General features: G+C 37.1%; 1 pseudogene; it reads left to right on the forward strand.

Moving 5' to 3' along the window:
- Window positions 1-5,997, forward strand: part of LOC116873075 — a 28,907-nt pseudogene extending 22,910 nt beyond the window's left edge.
- Window positions 5,998-21,774: the final 15,777 nt, after the last annotated feature.

Raw genomic sequence — 21,774 nt, forward strand, 5'->3', positions numbered from 1 at the left:
GATGAATGGTAGGTACAACATTCCCTGAAATTAACCCTGGAAGGAGACTGGGCATGGGATATGGGATGAAGATTAAGAGTTGAATTTTAGATGTGTTGAATTTTAGTTCCTTTGAGGAATTCAGGTGGAGAGGACAAGAAAACTCTGTGATGTGTAAAATGCCTAGTGTTTCTGGCACTTAGTGTAAAAAAACAAAAACATATCAGTGACTGCTGTTGTTGCTATTATTATTATTATTACTACTCTTATGGCCTTCCACAGCCTGCACCCAATTAACCCATCCAGACCATGGGTATTTGCTTTCAGATAAAATTTGTCATCTTATTTCCATCTAGTCTATTTCCAACCTGCCCGTTCTTTATGGCCCAGTTCAGATGTCACTTCCTCCATGCTCTAAGCTGTTCTGTCTGAGGCTCTTTTTTTTCTCGACCCTCTCTTTGGGCAGTCTTACTACTCACATTGATGCAAATTACCACCTGTGCTGATGGTCCCCAGCGCATAAGTATCTCAACTCCCATTTCCCTCTTGAGATTCAGACTCACGTATTCAACCATCTCCTGAATATCACTAATTGGCTGTCCCACAGGCACCTCAAGTTTATTAAGATTATCACATACTCATCACTTTCCCTCAAACTGCTCTTTCTTCTGTGTTCTGTATCTTAATGGATGGCATGTAATTTTTAATACAAATCTGAACATCACATTTTAGTGTCTAACTTCCTTAAGGCACAGATAGTATCTGCTTGTTCACCACAGTGTATCCAGCACCTAGGGTGATGCTTGGTACAGAGTAGGGACTCATTACATACTGAAGAAATGAATTAAATACTCCTTACTCTTTTATTCTTCATATTCAATAAATTACCAAATCCCATCAATTCTTCCTTCCAAATACTCTTTTAGTCCTTCCTATGATCATGGATACTAACCTAGTTCAGGCCACTGTAATTGCATTAATAGTCTCTTAGTTAATCCCTTTGCCTCCAGTCTTGTCTCCTACAGCAAAGATGGCTAATTATATCCAGTACCCACACCCCCTTCTTCCTTTTGGTGATAGAATCGAGCACCATGTCTCCCAGCTAGAGACCACATTTCCCAAATTTCCCAACCTCCCTCGTGTCTTCCTATCACCAAGTTACAATGTCACCTGGCCAAGGATGTTCTGGTCAATAAGCTGAGAACGGAAGTGACATGTGTGCCTTCTGAAGCACATTCTTGAAACAGAGATGTTTGTCTTCCTCTTCTTTCTCCTTTCCGCAGTCTGGATTGTGATGAGATAGTACGAGTCAGCTTACAGTACGAGTCAGCTTACAAGTAAAAACCTTAGGGGATGAAGGAACCACAGGATAAAAGGAACCCTATCCTCCTGGACTTTTTCACCTCAAACTTTTATGAGAGAGAAAAATCTGTCTTATGGAAACCAACTGGCTTCTATTAAAATAACCAAACAAATGCCCTAAGTACTAAGCCCTTTTTTCTCCCAGCCAGAATCTTTCTCTTGAAATGAAGCCAAAACAATGTTATTACCTTGCCAATCTGATCAGAACTTCCACCTTGTCTTATTTATTTTTTATTTTTTTGAAAGTAATCTTCATGCCTCACATGGGGCTCAAACTCATGACTCCAGATCAAGAGTGGCATGCTCTACTGACTGAGCCAGCCAGGTGTCCCTCCCCTGGTCTTATTTATTTTTGTAGACTTCATAGGTCTTAGAACATGATCTTGTCTATACCAACACTCAATAATATTGATCGTCAATTGATACATTATGAAGCTCATTTTCTAGCAGAACCTAAGTTACAAAATTTAACTGTTACTTGTATGTGAAATCATGCATAATCACTGCATGAGACAGCAGCTTGAGGCTTCCTCAATTTCTGCAATCACCCTGGCTGGGCTTCCCCCCCATCCACCAGCTCCATTATTTGATGACCAAACAAAGGGTCAGCAATCTTTCTGATGATGAGAATTATCCATAGATGACAGAATTCCCCCAAGTGCCACTGACCACTGTGTTGGCAAGAAAGGAATAGAATAAGAAATCGGCAGAGGCAGAGAAAACAGCACAGAACTCTGTTGGGTGAGAGGTGGTAGAAAGTCATTAGATATTGATTCATACTCTGTCATGAAGGCTGTACTTGTGACCCATACAGATTAAGCCATTAAAATATCTCAAGGTGTTGCATTTCTACTGGGAAGATGATCATTACAAATTTAGATTTCTATCCAGCTAATGTTCCTCGAGGCTCTACTCTGTGCCAAGAGTTGTCTATGAAAAAATGTCCTTAATAGGTCAATGTTTCAAGCTCTACTCCCCATCCAGAGAGGTAGATGACCTGAGTCTTAGCAGGATCTCCCAGAAGAGGAACGTATTTGAAGTACCTCCCCGCATGCATCCTCCCAAGTTCTAATCCACTCAATTCCTAGAGTTGTGCTAAAATGAGGTAGTGTCAGAGACTTCATCAAGTTCAAAGCTACCTCCTCCCCCAAATGTATGTTTTTAAAAGATTTGTTATTTTTTCTATTAGTATAAGTATTTTGTCAGAGAACTATGAGTTGTCAGTGAGATTCTCTCATAAAGTGCCATTTATAATGCAGTTGTTTTTCACAAAGCACTCTATTACACTTGTCATTTGGAAATGAGAGCCATATTTTTTGTGACACACAAAACAAATTAAACCAGACAAAAAAGGCACCTGGGCAACTGAAATCTTCAGTTGGGTTCCTACAATTCCTCATTAGTTTATATTTACTTTCTCTTCTTGTTCTTTTAAAAAAAATTTATTATTCAAATTTTACAGCTCAAAGAAATGAGCTAACCCAGATGTTAAAAGGCAATGAAGATCATTTGGAACTGAACGTGACCTTCTTCATAGTGAAGTTTTTAAGTGATGTAAGTTTTTGTTGTTTTCCCCATGGATTGTAGTTCATAGGGAAGGCAGAGAACAACTTTTAAAGCAAAGTAAATAGTGCAAATTCCCAATTGCCATAAAAAAATACTGGAGCTTGCTTTCTAAAAACTTATCTCAATTTTAAACTCACTAAAGTTTTGAAAATTCCTGTTGTTGACCTGAGCAGAAGAAACACCTGAAGCCTTGAGGCAGAGTAGCTTTTAGAAGAAAAAAACACATTCATATTTCATGTGGAAGGAATTTTTCAAGGTGCATATCAGTTCTCCAAACCAGTAAGATGGCTCACTTTCACCGCCAGTTTGTGTCTTTTGAGTTCCATTTGGTATAATTAACTCTAGTCTTTTTTTACTCTGTTTTATCTCACAAAAGTACTTATCATTATATAGCAATAATAATAATAATAATGAAAGTATACATAGTATTTTTCCTCTGGACACTATACAATAAGAATATTTTGACTGCGACTACATGCTCTTCTTCATGACCGTTATAGTGGGCAGAATAATGGTTCCTCTCAATGTTTTTGTCTTAATTCCTTGTACTTGTGACTGTTACCTTATGTGGCAGAAGCAAACTTGCAGATGTGATAAAGTTAAGGACTTTGAGATAGGGAGATTATTTTGGGTTATCTAACCAGCTGGGTCCTTAAAAGTGGAGAACCATTCCCAGCTGTGATCAGAAGATGTGACTATAGAAGACTGGTCGGACAGATACGACATTGCTGGATTTGAAGAAGGAGAAAGGGGGTCATGAGCCAAGGAATATGGGTAGCCTCTAGAAGCTGGCAAAGTCAAACAGATTCTTCCCTAAGAATGTTCAAACTTGGGGACATTTGCGTTGTTGGTGTTGCATTATTTGTGTTATGCTCTGGTGCTGTACTCACATAATATTCCTAGAGAGCTAGACTGGACAACTGAACAAGGCATAACTCAAGATGGGAAAATAGAATAAATAAATTAAATAAATCATTTTAAATAGATCAAGTCAGGGGGCACCTTGGTAGCTCAGGTCATGATCCCAGGGTCCTGGGATGGGGTCCTGCATCAGGCACCTTGTCAGTGGGGAGTCTGTTTCTCTCTTTTTCTCTGTCTGCTGCTCCTTCTCCTTGTGTTCATGCTTTCTTTCCCTCTCTCTGTCAAATAAATAAATAAAATATTTTAAAAAGTAAATCAAGATGGAAAAATAGAATAAATGAAATAGTTTATTTTATAGTTACTTTAGTTTATGTATAATTTTGAGAGAAGTTTCTGGAGCCTAACTTGCAAATACCTTTTCTGTTTGTCCTGATGGATGGGGAAAAGTCGTGATAAATATTGAGAAGGTGGGGCACCTGGGTGGCTCAGTCAGTTAAGTGTTTGCCTTTGGCTCAGATCATGATCCCAGGATTCTGGGACTGAGCCTTGCATCAGGCTCCCTGCTCAGCAGAGAGCTTGCTTCTGCCTGTCCCTTTCCCTCTCTCTGGGCCACTCTGCCTACTTGTGTTCTCTCTCTGTCAAATAAATAAATAAAATCTTTAAAAAATATATTGAGAAGGTGACCTGAGGAAAGTGAGGGGCAGGACTTCACTGAAGCAGAGTAGTCACTTTCTTCAAGGTAGACAGTTACATACTAGTTGATCAGACACTTGACTATTAGCTCCCAATAAGTCTTAGTTGTTAGTAATTAATTGTCACCCAAGGGAATGTTACGAAGCCATGAAAATTATCATGTATATTCATTTTTAAATAGATTTTTAATGATATGTTGGTAGAAAAAGTCGGTAATAGAATAGTATAAGAATATTAGTCAACTGTTACTTGGAAAATTTTTGGAAAATATATAACAAAATATTTACAATGGCAATCTCTTGTTGGTAGGCTTTCAAGAGAGGTATTTTTTGTTTAGTTATCAATGTAAGTTTTTCTTTCTTTCTTTTTTTTTTTTACAATGACCATGAGCTACCAGTACTATATAATAATAAATGATTCTAAATGTGTAACAACACTAATTTGAACTTTCCAGAGTCAGATTTTCATTAGTAGTTGTATAGACATGCTGGCGATATAACAATTCCCCTTGGACCCTCAGAGCTGGTTATCCGCATGACAGACAAAAGTAGAAAACTAACCTGGGTTGAAAAATACCAGCCATGTTTTTCACCAGGGCATTCTGAGAACCATTCAAAAATTTGTCAATGAAGTTTGGTTGCCCATCTGCTTCTTCTCAATAACCCTCCAGGGATAGGAAAGACAGCCACAATCCTAGCCCATGCTAAGCAATTATACAAATATTAAAAAATAAAATAAGCAACTTGCTCTTAGAGTAATAGATACCATTCAAGGACCAATCCTGGACTTTACCAACACAGGACAACACTTAAGAAAGGCTTAAAATTAGAGGCTAACTAATGCCGTAACTCAAGATGCTCAGAATGCTTGAAGTAGGGTAATTGATAAATTTATGAAGAATCTGTATTTTACCTCCTCTGTAAGTATCTGTTGAAGATTATCCTTGCATTACAGTCCTGGTATATAATGTTCCAAGTTAGTCCTCTGATTCCAGAACTCACTGTTGTCTATGTAAGACATGTCCTAAGAGAAGAGAAAGTTGTGATTAGTGAAGATGGACTGAAAGCACTTGTAATTCTTTCCAGTGGAGCTATGTGAAGGGCTCTTCATGTCTCAGAGGGCACCAATATGGTTTTGGGGAGGGGGATAGGGCAGAATGTATACATGTGTATGGAACACCACCTCAAGTGTGATTTTGCCAACATTCAGGACTGGATTTTGAATCAAGACCTTATTACAGCTCCTAGAAATATTATGGAGTTATAAAGTCTCAAGAGGTTTGCATTACATAATATCCTCATTTGACTTAGAATGGACTTTACATCATCAGTTCAAATACATTTGTTGACCAAAATGGCAGACATCGAATACAAACTTTTTGTTGATACCAAAAGGAAACAGATTCAGCTAAATCCTCTAACTGCTGTGTTTAAATCACCAAAAAAAGACTCTCTTGTTGCAGAGGCTGAGACTTCTAGCTATAATTCAAAGAAATCAGCAGTAGCAGTTCGAGAACAAAATACATACTTAATGTGATTGAACTATAGTCATCCATAATTATTGGGAAACAGACTCTCAGGCTTTAGTTGGCAGAATTTTTAAAAGTACTGCATTTGTAGCATAGTAAAGATATAGACGGCAAGATATGATGTATAACTACTTTATTGTAGTTATTTGTCTTTTACAAAAAAAAAAAAAAAACTTTTGTCAGTCTTAAGGGTTTTTCTCTTCTGTTGCTTAGATGAAAGAGAATTGGATTAACCCAACCTGGTTTGGAATATAAGGCTTTCAAATCTAGTATCATCGAAGTTTCTTGTCAACATTCATCTTCCAAATTCAGTTTGAAAATACAGTCTTAGAGGGTGTCTGGGTGGCTCATGTGGTTAAACGACTGCCTTCATCTCAGGTCATGATCCTGGAATGCCAGGATGGAGTCCCGCATCAGGCTCCCAGCTCCATGGGGAGTCTGCTTCTGCCTCTGACCTTCTCCCCTCTCATGCTCTCTCTCTCTCTCTCACTCTCTCAAATAAATAAATAAAATCTTTAAGAAAAAAAGAAAAAATATGGTCTTAGGAATTGTCTGTGTTTACACTGAAAAAGCTTTTAATGGATTTGTGGCCAGAGCCATGGTATAATGAACTCGTTTAAGTTCGCTTTCTCTTCTTGAAGTAGAATTACCAGCAGCCTTCTCATTGGGGTGTGAGAGGCAGACAAAAGAAAATTGTAAGTATAACATAACTAGCCTTCAGATGATCCCATTTGATATCACTGATTATACAAAAAGTACTTTCTTAATGTCGGACACTTGAGAGAAGCCAGACTCTAAATCTGTAACTGCTAAAAAGAAAGGACATTTTGTACAAAATTAACAGCTTATTTTATAGTAATTTTATTATATTGATGTTATCACTGTTCATAATTTTTAGAAAGCAACTTTCTTATTATTTTATCTTATATGACTCTTCTTTATCTAGCAACACAGTTACAAAGAGGTGGTCCTACTCAATTTGAATTTATAATCAGGCTTTCACACTCTAAGGATCACAGAATTACCATTCTGGGTGATCCTAAACTTTCTTTAAAAAGTTGGTTTTTACCTAAGTGTTAAATCCTTATATGATTCACAAGGAGAAGCCTTCTTTCATCATCAATGATTTCCATAGATTTCATCACCTACCAAAGACATCTTCAGAAGTTCAAAAGCTAATGGCCAAGGGGAGAGGTCTCAGATTTTAATATAACCCTTACATTAAAATTTTTTACTAAGTGATTTTCACCTCAGACAAAACTTCACCAGGCTCTGAAATATATGGGTATCAATGGCCACTTAATCATTTTTTAAAATTTGTTAAGGAAATTTAGAAGCTCAAGTGATGTCTTTTAGTGCTTGGTATATCATCAGTGAAATGACATCTCAACTGACAGGAACCCCAAAACATGTGACATGGTGTCTCAGGCAAGAAATGAAAAAACATATTTAAGGAAAGCTTTTGTTTTCCAATGACCATCGGCTAATTGAATAATGGTTGTACATTTCAGCACCTGCTGGGCAGAAGCGCTACCGCTGAGAGAACTTAACAGCTTGCTTTGTAGACACCAAGTCAGTGAAACACAGCAGCACTGATCTAGAGTGACAAAAGACAGTTGGGGTTCTTAGCTCCCTCTAGCTCCTGATCCCAGATTTCCTCAGGATCTGGAGATGGACAGCTGGTGCCAGATGTGTGCTAAAAGAATTCTCAGGAACCTCATGGAAACAGTTAAATTCACATAAACCTGATTTAAGTTACTGAATGGCCATAAATTTACTTTTTGCTTATGGATGTTCTGCAGCCCCCGTAGGGGACTACCTTTCAACTTGTTCCTATATTTTCACTTCCCTTCTGTGACTTACCATCATCATCATCAGCAGTATCACTTTCGGTCTTACTCTTTGCTAGGTACTGTGCTACGAATGCTACAGACATTATTTATCATGTTTTAATTCTCATATGATGCTGAGATGCGTGTTCTCCTTAGCTTCATTTACGAGTACAGAAAATGGTTTAGAGAGTTCCTTTTCACACAAGGGCTAAGTGGCACAGCCCAGTGTGGAACCTAGGCAGTCTAACTCACATCCCACTATCTTAACCACGATTCTACCAACCACTCCCTCGAAAAGGAAAAAGTACTAATCACTATTGAACATTTCGTAGATTATAATTATGCCTGTTGTTCAATTCATCCCTGCCAACTAAGTAACCATATCATCTCTAAGAGCTTCTCTGTGTTTTATAAAATGTCTCATTCTTGCTCTAGGCATAAACACTGGGGAGTAGGGGGTGGGGGCAGAGAGAAGGGGACCTTCTCACCACTGGGGAGCTGATTAATTTACAATTAGCAGAGGCTAAAAGGTTCCTTTCTGAAACTTTTGCTTGGGGGCCTAGAATTAAAACTTAGTCACTGAATCCTGTCTCTTTTTGGGGGAAGAAGATCCACCACTAGGTCTCAAGTTCCCTCTCCACAGCTTACTCGAGACAGTCCCCTGATGTGGACTTTCAGTGTGGAGACCCGGCAGGTGATCCGTAGATAGTCTTTTGTGCTTATTCTCAAGACTCCATGTTTTACTTTTTCAACTGTATATTATAAAAAAATTTTAGATATACATAGAAGATGAAAGTATTTTAAAAAATACTACAATGGACTGCCATTGACCCATCACCTAGGCTCAACACCCATATACCTGCTACTTAGTTGTTAATGTATTTTGACATATTTTAACATATTTATTTATAAGGACCCTTAGCTATTTCATACTGTAATGTACATCTTCTAAGAATAAGAACATCCTCTTATATAATCACGTACCCTTAACTTATCCAAGAAAATTAACATTATTGCTCTAATATCATATAATACCCAGTCCAAATTCAAATCTCCCCATTTGTTCCAAACTTGTTTCTTACAGTTGATTTTTTTAAACTTAGTATTCAGACAATGTATATGCATTGCATTTGCTTGTTGTATCACTTTGGTATTTTTTATTCTAAAAGAATCTTTCCCTCTTTCTCCTTTTTTGTGTGCCATACCAACATTGTAAAGAAGTTTTTGTATGATGTTCCACATTCTGTATGTGTTTGCTTACTCTTGGAGTTATTTTCCCACCAGCCCTTATAATCCCTATAAACTGGGAAGCTTAAGGGTTTGACTAGATTTTGGCAGAAGTATTGTATAGGTGATGGCTTTATGCTTGGGGTACACGATGTCAGGTGTGTCATTCTTTCTAATCTAACATAAGATCTTGCCTTTGTAAAGGTATTTCTTGGGGCCCCTGGGTGGCTATTTTAGTTTAGTGTCCAACTCTTGATTTCAGCTCAGGTCATGATCTCAGGGTCGTGAGATCAAGGCCTGCATTGGACTCTGTGCTGCATGTGGAGTCTGCTTAGGAGTCTCTTCCTCTGCGCCTCCCTGTAGATCATGCTCCCATACACACTCTCTCTCTCTCTCTCTCTAAAAGAGAAAAAAAGTTACTTGTTTCTCTTCAAAATCAGCAAGAAATCTTTGGGATTATACTTTGGCATCATGAAAATACACTGTTCTGCTACATCTTTTCATTTATGGTTTTATATTCCATTGATGATCCATTATAATCCATTGATGATTTACCATTTTGTCTTTATTGACTGGCTTTCATTCTTGTATAAAGAGGTTGAAATAATCATTTTTTCCAATGTGGTTATGACACCAACTTAGTAGGTTCATGTGCTTTTAATTTGGGAGTTTGATTTCAATTTTAGAGTTTTTCTTTTTAATTTATTGTATCTGTTTATATATAAAAAAAACTTACGAAGTTCAAACTTTAAAGTACATGAAAAGATATATACTCAAATGAATTGAAAGCAAGAACTTGAACAGATATTTGCACACCCATGTTCATGGTAGCCTTAATCACAGTAGCCAAAAGGTGGAAAGAACCAAGTGCCCATTGATGGATAAATAGAGAAATAAAATGGGGTATATTCCCACAATAGATTATTATTCAGTCTTAAAGAGGAAGGAAATTCTGATATATGCTACATGAATGAACCTTGAGGACATGATGATAAGTGAAATAAGCCAGTCACAAAAAGATAAATACTGTATGAGTCCACTTATATGAGGTGTATTAAAGTAAAAAATTCATAGAAAGAGAAAGTAGAATAATGGTTATGAGGGGTTGAGAAAGGGGAGAATGAGAAGTTGTTTAACAGATACAGTTTTAGTTTTTCAAGATGAAAAGAATTTTGAATATTGAATGCATAACAGTGTGAATGTAGTTAACACTACTGAACTGTACATTTAAAAATGGTTAAGGTGGTAAATTTTATGTTAAGTATATTTTGCCAAAATTAAAATGTTTTAAGTTAAAAATAAAAGATTGAAATTAAAAACAAAAATTAAATTTAAATTAATTTAAATTAAAAATACAGACTCGGGATAACTTTACTAGTGAATGCTACCAAACATTTAAAGAATTAAGGCCCATGGGGGAGGAGCAAGATGGCAGAGGAGTAAATTTCACCTGGTCCCAGGGATCAGCTAGATCCATTCTGAACCATTCTGAACACCTAGAAACTCAACAGGAGATTGAAGAACGGAGTGGCACAGGAGCACACTGCAGGAACCTGCTGGGTTTGGAGACAGACCAAACAGGGCCTGTGCCAGAGATAGAAATACTCCATCACAGACCAGGTGAGCATGGAGTACTCTGGTATGAGGCCAAGGGGTGGGAGTGACTGACTGCTTTTCTCTGAGGGCCCACAGAGGAGTGGAGCTCCTAGTTCTCGGCTTCTTTGAAGTCAGAGATTGGGGGTCACCATTCTGATTCTCGTCTTCCAAATCTATATGGAAAGCATTCAGGGAACAAAAGCTCCAGAGAGCAAAACCCAGCAGATTTCTTAGCCTGGCCCCTGGCAAGGGCAGTGCAATTCCACTTCAGGCAAAGGCATTTGAGAATCACTACAACATGCTTCTCCTCCAGAATTCAGCAAGAACATCCAGCCAAGAACAAGTTCACCTATCAATGAGAACTGAAGAGCTCCAGTGCTAGAGGAATGCAGCACATAGAATTCATGACTTTTTTCCTGTGATTCTTTAGTCTTCAAAGTTAATTTTTTAAATTTTCTTTATTTTTTTCTTTATTTTTTGAATTTTTCTTCTTTCCTATTTGAACCAACATCTTATCAATCCCTTTTTAAAAATATTTTTTAATTTTCATTTTTACAGTCATATTCTATCCTTTCATTATATTTAACCTTATTTTTTGTACATATATATATATGTATATACATATATATATATAGGCTCTTCTTACTTTAAAATTTTTGGATACAGTTTCTTCTAACAGACCAAAATATACCCTAAATATGGTGTATGATTTGTTCTAGTCTCCCACCTTATCACATTCTCCCCTTTTTTAAAACATTTTTTTCTTTCTTTTTTTGACCAACTTCTTATCAATTCCTTTTTTAAAATCTTTTTAAATTTTCATCTTCATATTCATATTTCATCCCTTCATCATATTTGCCCTTATTTATATAGATATATATGAGTTTTCTTTCTTTAAAATTTTGGGAGCCAATTTCTTCTTACAGACTAAAATACACCCAAAATCTAGTGTGTGGCTCTGTTCTTTTCGCCAGCCTGATCATATTATTTTTTTCTTTTTTCTTTTTTTTCCTTTCTTTCACCCTGGTTTTGGATCTCTTCTGATTTATTTAGTGTATATTTTTCTGGGGTCATTGTTACACTTTTAGCATTTTGGTCTACATTCATGTATTCTTCTCATGAAAAAATTTAAAAATTGGAAAAACTCACCTAAAAAAAAAAAAAAGAAAAAGGAACAAGAGGCAGTACTGAGTGCCAGGTACCTAATCAATATGGACATTAGTAAGATGTTAGAACTAGAGTTTAGAATGATGATTTTAAAGATACTAGCTGGGCTTGAAAAAAGCATAGAAGATACTAGAGAATCCCTTTCTGGAGAAATAAAAGAACTAAAATCTAACCAAGTCAAAATAAAAAAAAGGTTATTAATGAGGTTCAATCAAAGATGGAGGCTCTTACTGCTAGGATAAATGAGGCAGAAGAGAGAATTAGTGATATAGAAGACCAAACGATGAAGAATAAAGAAGCTGAGAAAAAGAGAGATAAATAACTACTGGATCATGAGGGGAGAATCTGAGAGATAAGTGATACTAGAAGATGAAATAATATTAGAATAAATGGGATCCAAGAAGAAGAGGAAAGAGAGAGAGGGGCAGAATGTATATTGGAGGAAATTATAGTGGAGAAGTTCCCTAATTTGGGGAAGGAAACAGGCATCAAAATCCAGGAGGCACAGAGAAGACCCCTCAAAATAAAAAATAGGTCAACACCCCATCATCTAAGAGTAAAATTACAAGTCTCAAGAGAAAATCCTGAAAGCAGCTCAGGACAAGAGGTCTATAACCTACAATGATAGAAAAATTAGATTGCCAGAAGACCTATCCACAGAGACCTGGCAGGCCGGAAAGGACTGGCATGATATATTCAGAACACTAAATGAGAAAAATATGCAGCCAAGAATACTATATCCAGCCAGGCTGTCATTGAAAATAGAAGGAGAGATAAAAGGCTTCCAGGACAAGCAACTAAAAGAATTTGCAAACACCAAACCAGCCCTACAGGAAATATTGAAAGTGGTCCTCTAAGCAAAGAGAGAGCCTAAAAGAAACATAGACCAAGAAGGAACAGAGACAATATACAGTAACATTCACCTTACACGCAATACAATGGCACTAAATTCATATCTTTCAGTAGTTACCCTGAGTGTAAATGGGTTAATGCCCCAATCAAAAGACACAAGGTATCAGAATGGTTTAAAAAAAAAAAAAAAACCATCAACATGCTGTCTGTGAGAGACTCATTTTAGACACCCCCCAACACCTCCAGATTTAAAGTGAGGCAGTGGAAAACAGTTCACTACGCTAATGGATCAAGAGAAAGCTGGGGTGGCAATCCTTATATCAGACAAATTAGATTTTAAACCAAAGACTATAATAAGAGATGAGGAAGGACACTATATCATACTTAAAGGGTCCGTCAAACAAGATATAACCAATTTTAAATATCTATACCCCTAACATGGGAGCAGCAAATTATATAAACCAGTTAATAAGAAAATCAAAGAAATGCATCAACAATAATACAATAATAGTAGGGGACTTTAATACCCCCTTACTGAAATGGACAGACCATCTAAGCAAATGATCAACAAGTAAATAAAGGCTTTAAATGACACACTGGACAAGATGGACATCACAGATATATTCATTACATTCCATCCAAAAGCAACAGAATACACATTCTTCTCTAGTGCACATGGAACATTCTTCAGAATAGATCACATCCTGGATCACAAATCAGGTCTCAACCAGTACCAAAAGATTGGGATCATTCCCTGCATATTTTCAGACCACAGTGTTTTGAAACTAGAACTCAATTACAAGAGGAAAGCTGGAAAGAACTCAAATACCTGGAGAGTGAAGAGCATCTTACTAAAGAATGAATGGGTCAACCAGGAAATTAAAGAAGAATTTAAAAATTTCATGGAAACAAATGGAAATGAAAACACAACTGTTCAAAATCTTTGGGACACAGCAAATGTGGTCCTAAGAGGAAAGTATATAGCAATACAAGCCTCTCTCAGGAAACAAGAAAGTTCTCAAATACATGACGTAACCCTATACGTAAAAGAGCTGGAGAATGAACAGCAAAGAAAGACTACACCCAGCAGGAGAAGAGAAATAATAAAGATCAGAGCAGAAATCAATGAAAGAGAAACCAAAAGAAGAGTAGATCAACAAAAGTAGGAGCTCATTCTTTGAATTACTAAGATCGATAAACCCCTGGCCAGACTTACCAAAAGGAAAAGAGAAAGGGCCCAAATTAATAAAATCATAAATGAAAGAGGAGAGACCACAACCAACACCAAAGAAATAAAAATAATTACATGAACATATTATGAGCAACTATATGCCAGCAAATTTGACAATCCAGAAGGAATGGATACATTCCTTGAGATGTATAAACTACCAAAACCTAATCAGGAAAAAATAGAAAATCTGAACAGACCCATAACCAGTAAGGAGATTGAAGCAGTCATCAAGAATCTCCCAACAAACAGGAGCCGAGGGCCAGATGACCTCCCAGGGGAATTCTACCAAACATTTAAAGAAGAATTAATACCTAGTCTCCTGAAACTGTTCCAAAAAATAGAAATGGAAGGAAAACTTCCAAACTCATTTTATGAGGCCAGGATTACCTTGATCCCAAAACCAGACAAAGACCCCATCAAAAAGGAGGATTACAGATCAATATCCCTGATGAACCTGTGTGCAAAAATTCTCGCCAAAATACTAGTCAGTAGGATCAAACAGTACATTAAAAGGATTATTCACCAAGACCAAGTAGAATTTATTCCTGGGCTGCCAGGTTGATTCAACATCCATAAATCAATCAATATGGTACAATACATTAATAAAAGAAAGAACAAGAACCATATGATACCTCACTATGCTGAAAAAGCATCTGACAAAGTACAGCATCCTTTCTTGATCCAAACTTTTCATGGTATAGGGATAGAGGGTACATTCCTCAATATCATCAAAGCCATCTATGAAAAACCCAGAGTGAATATCATTCTCAATGGGAAAAGAGCTTTTCCCCTAAGGTCAGGAACATGGCAGGGTTGTCCACTATCACCACTGCTATTCAGTATTGTTCTAGAAGTCCTAGCATCAGAAATCAGATAACATAAATAAATAAATAAGTGGCATCCAAATTGGCAAAGAAGAACACAAATTCTTACTCTTTGCAGATGCTATGATACTTTATGTGGAAAACCAAAAGATGCCACTCCAAAACTGCTAGAACTCATACAGGAATTCAGTAAAGTGTCCGGATATAAAATCAATGCACAGAAATCGGTTGCATTTCTATACACCAACAGCAAGACAGAAGAAAGAGAAGTTAAGGAGTCAATCCCATTTACCACTGCACCCAAAACCGTAAGATGCCTAAGAATAAGCCTAACCAAAGAGGCAAAGACTCTGTACTCAGAAAACTATAAAGTACTCATGAAAGAAATTGAGGAAGACACAAAGAAACAGAAAACATTCCATGCTCAAAGATTGGAATAACAAATATCGTGAAAATGTCTGTGCTGCCTAGAACAATCTGCACATTTAATGCAATCCCTATCAAAATACCATCAACTTTTTTCAAAAAAATGGAACAAATAATCCTAAAATTTATATGGAACCATAAAAGACCCTGAATAGCCAGAGGAATGTTGAAAAAGAAAACCAAAGTTGGCAGCATCACAATTCCAGATTTCAAGCTCTATTACAAAGCTGTCATCATCAAGACAGTATGGTACTGCCACAAAAACAGACATATAGATTAATGGAACAGAATAGAGAGCACAGAAATGGATCCTCAACTCTATGGTCAACTAATCTTTGACAAAGCAGGAAAGAATGTCCAATGGAAAAAAGACTGTCTCTTCAACAAATGGTGTTGGGAAAATTGGAAAACCACATGCAGAAGAATGAAACTGGACCATCTCCTCACACCACACACAAAAATAGACTCAAAATGGATGAAGGACCTCAATGTGAGATAGGAATTCATCAAAATCCTTGAGGAGAACACAGGCAGCAACCTCTTCGACCTCAGCTGCAGCAACTTCTTCCTAGAAACATCACCAAAGGCAAGGGAAGCAAGGGCAAAATGAACTATTGGGACTTCATCAAGATCAAAAGCTTTTGCACAGCAAAGGAAACAGTTAACAAAACCAAAAGGCAACTGACAGAATGGGAGAAGATATTTGCAAATAACATATCAGATAAAGGGCTAGTATCCAAAATCTATAAAGAACTTATCAAACTCAACACCCAAAGAACAAATAATCCAATCAAGAAATGGGCAGAGGACATGAACAGACATTTCTGCAAAGAAGACATCCAGATGGCCAACAGACACATGAAAAAGTGCTCCACATCACTCGGCATCAGGGAAATGCAAATCAAAACCACAATGAGATACCACCTCACACCAATCAGAATGGCTAAAATTAACAAATCAGGAAATGACAGATGCTGGCGAGGATGCAGAGAAAGGGGCACCCTCATACACTGTTGGTGGGAATGCAAGCTGGTGCAGCCACTCTGGAAAACAGCATGGAGGTTCCTCAAAAGGTTGAAAATAGAGCTACCCTATGACCCAGCAATCACACTACTGGGTATTTACCCCAAAGATACAAATCTAGTGATCCAGAGGGGCACATACACCCCAATGTTATAGCAGCAATGTCCACAATAGCCAAAGTATGGAAAGAGCCCAGATGTCCATCAACAGATGAGTGGATAAAGAAGATCTGGGGTGTGTGTGTGTGTGTGTGTGTGTGTGTGTGTGTGTGTGTGTATATATATATATATGAATATTATGCAGCCATCAGAAAAAATTCAATCCTGCCATTTGCAACAATGAGGATGGAACTAGAGGGTATTATGCAAAGTGAAATAAGTCAATCAGAGAAAGACAATTATCTTATGTTCTCACTGATATGAGAAATTTGAGAAACAAGGCAGGATCATAGGGGAAGGGAGGGAAAAATGAAACAATACAAAACCAGAGAGGGTGAGAAACCATAAGAAAGTCTGAATCTCAGAAAACAAACCGAGAATTGCTGGAGTGGAAGGGGATGAGAAGGATGGGATGGCTGGGTAATGGGCATTGGGGAGGGTATGTGTTTTGATAAGTTCTGTGAATTATGTAAGACTGATGAATCATAGACATGTACCCCTGAAACAAATAATACATTATATGTTAATTTAAAAAAATTTTTAAAAAAGAATTAAGAGCCAACCTTATGAAATTATTCCCAAAAATTGAAGATGAGGGAATACTGACAAACCCGTTTTATAAGGCCATCCTTACTCTTCTATAAAAGCCAGACAAGGACATTACAAGAGAAGATTACTGGCCAATAACCCTGATAAATGAACATAGATGCAAATATCCTCAACAAATACTAGCAAACCAAATTCAACAATATGTTAAAAGGATCATAAACCATGACCAAATGGGAATTTTTTCTGGGCTACAAAGATTATTCAGCATTAAGGAAATCAATAAATGTGTGTCACTACATTAACAGAATGAAGGATAAAAATTACATGTTCATTTCAATAGATGAAGAAAAAAACATTTGACAAAATTCAACAGTTGTTCATAATATAAACTCTCAAGAAATTAGGTATAGAAGGAATGTACCTTGACATATAAAGACTACCTATGATAAATCCACAGCTAACCACGTACTCAACAGTGAAAAGCTGAAAACCTTCTCTAAGATCAAGAACAAGAAAAGGATGTCCACCCTTGCCAATTCTATTCAATATAGTAATGGAAGTTCCAGCCAGTGAACTCAGTCAAGAAACAGAAATAAATTCATCCACAGCAAAAAGGGAAAAGTAAAATTGTCTTTGTTCACAGATGACACAGTATTATATAGAAAATCTTAAAGATTCCATCAAAAAACTGTTAGAAATTATAAACAAAGAAACAAAAATAAATGATAAAGACAATAAAGTTAGTTGCAGGGCAACTAAAAAACACATAAAAACACATAAAAAACAAAAAAAAACCATTAAAAAATCAGTTGAATTTCTATATATTAACAATGCACTATTTGAAAAAGTAAGAAAACAATCTCATTTGCAATAACATCAAAAAGAGTAAAATGTTCAAGAATAAATTTAACCAAAGAGGTGAAAGATTTATATATTGAAAACTATAAAACACTGTTGAAAGGAAATGAAGAAGAAACAAATAAATGGAAAGTTAATCCATGTTCATGGACTAGAAGAATTAATATTGTTAAAGTGTTTGTGACACCCAAAGCTATCTATAGATTCAGTGCAATCTCTAAAAATTCCAATGGTATTTTTCAAAGAAATGGAAAAAAGAATCCTATTATTGTATGGAAATTATATGGAACCCTGAATAAAAAATAACACTTAATAGCAAAAATTATCTTGACTAAGAACAAAACTGGAGGTATCACACTTGCTGATTGCAAATTACATTGCAAGTCAATAGTAACCAAAGCAGTAAGGTATTGGCATAAAAACGGAGACTAAACTAATGGAACCAAATAGAGAGCCCAGAAATAAATCTACACATATACAGTCAATTAATTTTTGACAAGGGCACCAAGAATACAAAATGGGGAAAGGATATTCTTTTCAATAAATGGTACTAGGAAAACTGGATAAATACATAGAGAAGAATGAAATGGAGCCCTATCTTCCATCATAAACAAAGTCAGCTCAAAATGGATTAAGTACTTAAATCAGAGGGAGAGGAAGAGAGAATCTTAAGCAGACTCCATGCTGACTACAGAGCCCGAAGAAGGGCTCAATTTCATGATCCTGAGATCATGACCTGAGCTGAAACCAAGAGTCAGCTGCTTAACCAACTGCCCCCACACCAACCTTCTACAAACAGGTGTCCCCACACAAACTTTCTACAGTAGAATCTCTAGCAACTTTTATTTGCACTGTTACTCAAATGGAGAAGACTATTCCTGGTGCACGGACAGATAGAAACACACACACTGTATTTAGTTTTGTAAAAAAAAAAAAAAAATGATGTTAGATTTTGAAAACAATTATCACCAATTTCTAATTGATCCTGGTCTTTTTATCAAGGTTCCTACACTTGGATCTGCTTTTTCCAACAACACTGATAATATAAACTTAAGAAAACAACAGTGTTTGCTATTTAAAACAAATGCATAGAACCCCAAAATGGATAAAGCAAAATGATATAACTAAAAGGAGAAACAAATAATTCTGCAATTATAGCTGGATATTTCAAAGTCTCTCCATCCATGATTGATAAAGTAAACAGAAAACATACAAAATCAGCGAGCTAGCAAATGTTGTTAATGACAATGGCTGTTTCTCTGATTACGTTCCAGGTACTCTGATTACCATGGAATGTACTTTATGTGGTCTTTTAGCTTGAGAACTTGGGAAAATGAGAACAATGAAGTTGCATAATCAGCAATTCAGGGTATGGAGTATATGTTAAACAATCAAACGGTCAATTTCAATGAGACCTGTTCTAAGAACTGAGCCGAATGAAGAACATATCAAGCAACCCCATCATCATCATAAAATATTCAGCAGGGCCACCCTGAACTACCATGCCACAAGGACTTTCAAGGACCTCTTGAAGAATTAGAGTTGCTCCCTCCTTCAGTGTCCTGGAAATCACCAACCAAGGTCTCCAGAACCCCACCAGGAAATGAAAACCTTTGACTTCAATGCTGCAGGAATTTCCACAGTAGCAATAATGCCAGAAAGCAGACTGGAAGAGGGTGTCCTACTGGAAGGTCTAACATTATGAGAATTAGGAAGTCCAGAAGCTCTTTTCTAAATCACTCTGGTTCAAGTTCTTACATCTCAGACCTTTTTCAATGATTCAAGAAATATAGAAAACTCATCATACATCTTCTCTTATTCTTACTGGCTAGCAAAGATCAAGCACCAGGCCTAGAACAACTACCGTGGGAGTATGTATGCTGGTGCACAGGTCATCTGGGAAAGAATGCCTGACCTAGGGAAGTGATTTAACAATAGGGCATACAGACACATATCAGAACCCTGGGTTTCCAACAAAACTGTCTGCAATGGCTGAGCATTTACCTGGGGCCATGAGATAGTCAACACTCAAGGCATGGTGATTCAATATGTTATACCAGTCATGGAGGGTCTTGAGGAAAATAGAAATTACATAGCTCTGGCTGTACCTTGGAAGATCAGTCCAAAACAAAAGGGTTTTGAAGATGGAAGAGAGAAATCTGTGAATATTGGCACTGAGCAAAAGACAAGTTTCTTTACTAAGTATTTCTTGGAGAAGAGTCTACCTTACAGTTTCTAGTATGTGGCTTAAACTCTAAAAACTCATTATAGACCATTTTTGTGTCTTGTCTGCATGCGTTTTCCAAGCTTTGTATGTGATAACTTTCTCAAATGCCTTTGGAAGTAGAAATTAGGAGCCTGACACATTTCTTCAAGAGAATAAATGGTCGACCTTTACCACATTTCACCAAACAACGTATAAGGGAAATATAAAATCATAAAGCCCAGTAAAACATAAGGAGGCAAAACTGAGGCTGATGAAAATCATCAGCTCAGATTCTAAGCTGTTGGGCTCCTTGGGTTTCCCCTTCTTTAAATCTGTCTTTTCTGGAAAACGGTGAGACCCACACCAGCTATCACATAGCAATATCCTTTGGGTCCACTAGGAGGTTTAATTTTGCCATTAAACTTGGAAGAATACAAGGAGATTAAAGACCTCTTCAAATGTTAGGCAGAGCCATTGTCTAGAACGGGACATACCTGTAATCAGGGGCTGCCTTTTCCCTTTGGAGGTACACCAGTCACGGTGTATGGAGAACAGTAATGAAAATTCTGACCTTCCACCCAAGGAGGCTGGGAATACCAACTGGAACTAGGAGTTTTCATGGTTATCAAACCTAAACTACGAAGTTTGTAAGACAAACTCGTAATATCTGCTACCTCCCTCCCCACAAAAAAATTCCTTTATTTTTTTTCTATTTTTCCGTTCAAGTGTTTCTGAGCCTACAAAGTATGAACAAAGGAGAAAGTGATGAGAGAAACCCATACAGCCATTTTGACCAAAAGCTGTGTTTATCCTCCATGCTCACTAGGTTTGGTGCTAAGAAAGAGTTTTCTAACAGTCAGTCTGTGTCATAAACTAGGCCGGAGCACTTCATTTTGGCCCTTGGGAGATTAACCAGCCACTTGAATGCTGATTTAGTGCTTAAAGGAGTAAAGACTTTAAAAGTCATGGGGCTATAGCTTGCAGAGTTTTGAAAATAAATCTTTCAGGCTGCAATGCTAGACATTACCGCTGAGTCTATTTTTAAAGGGCTGAGGCTTCTATTCATCTCAAATGATTTCTGTGAATTCCCAAGTAAGAGAAAGTCTTCAAATTACTGTATACTTTCCTCCTGCAAGCTTTCACCCCCAAAGAAACTATTTGTCGGAACATTTTTAAGCCTATTAGTGAATGTGAATACATACGCTTCCCATCCCAGAGGCGCAGTGGACACAAAGACCACAGTCTGTTACGGGAAAGAAATTCGATGGACAAATGACATTCAAGGAAATATCTGTTAATGATGATGAAGTTAGCGATCACTCTCCTTTCACCTAAGAAAAATTTCTGTTCTGGTCTTGGCTGGTAGTGAGGAAACCTAGTTAAAATCTCATTAAAGAACCATGCCAACATCACAAGGGCTTAAAAGAAAGACTTAACATATTAATTTGCAGAACAAAGCCCGCCCAAGCCTACAAACAATCTATTAGCACATTTGGCAATGCAAGGCTTTAACACCCAGTTAGAACTACAACCTCGGGAAGCCCAGGCCTTCGAGCAGCCTTCCCCGTCCTCACCCCGCCCCCAACCCCTTTGCACCTGGACCCTGGTTTTTGTGTGTGTGTGTTATGAAGAGGGTTATTTTGCCATGGAGAGAGGAGGACTTTCATGACTTCAAACATGGACATTAGATCAAGTTTTTATCTTCTCCCATAATCCTGTCTTTGATGTCACCAGACTGAAACCTCTCAGAATAGAAAGGGAGAGACGTGAAAAGCAGCCTAGTTAATTTATATGTTTAAGTGCCGCTGCCCTAATTCGCAGGGTAGCGTTTGCATT

Source organism: Lontra canadensis, unplaced genomic scaffold (genome assembly GCF_010015895.1).
Source record: "Lontra canadensis isolate GAN:19392208 unplaced genomic scaffold, GSC_riverotter_1.0 scaffold31, whole genome shotgun sequence".
Lineage (NCBI taxonomy): Eukaryota > Metazoa > Chordata > Mammalia > Carnivora > Mustelidae > Lontra > Lontra canadensis.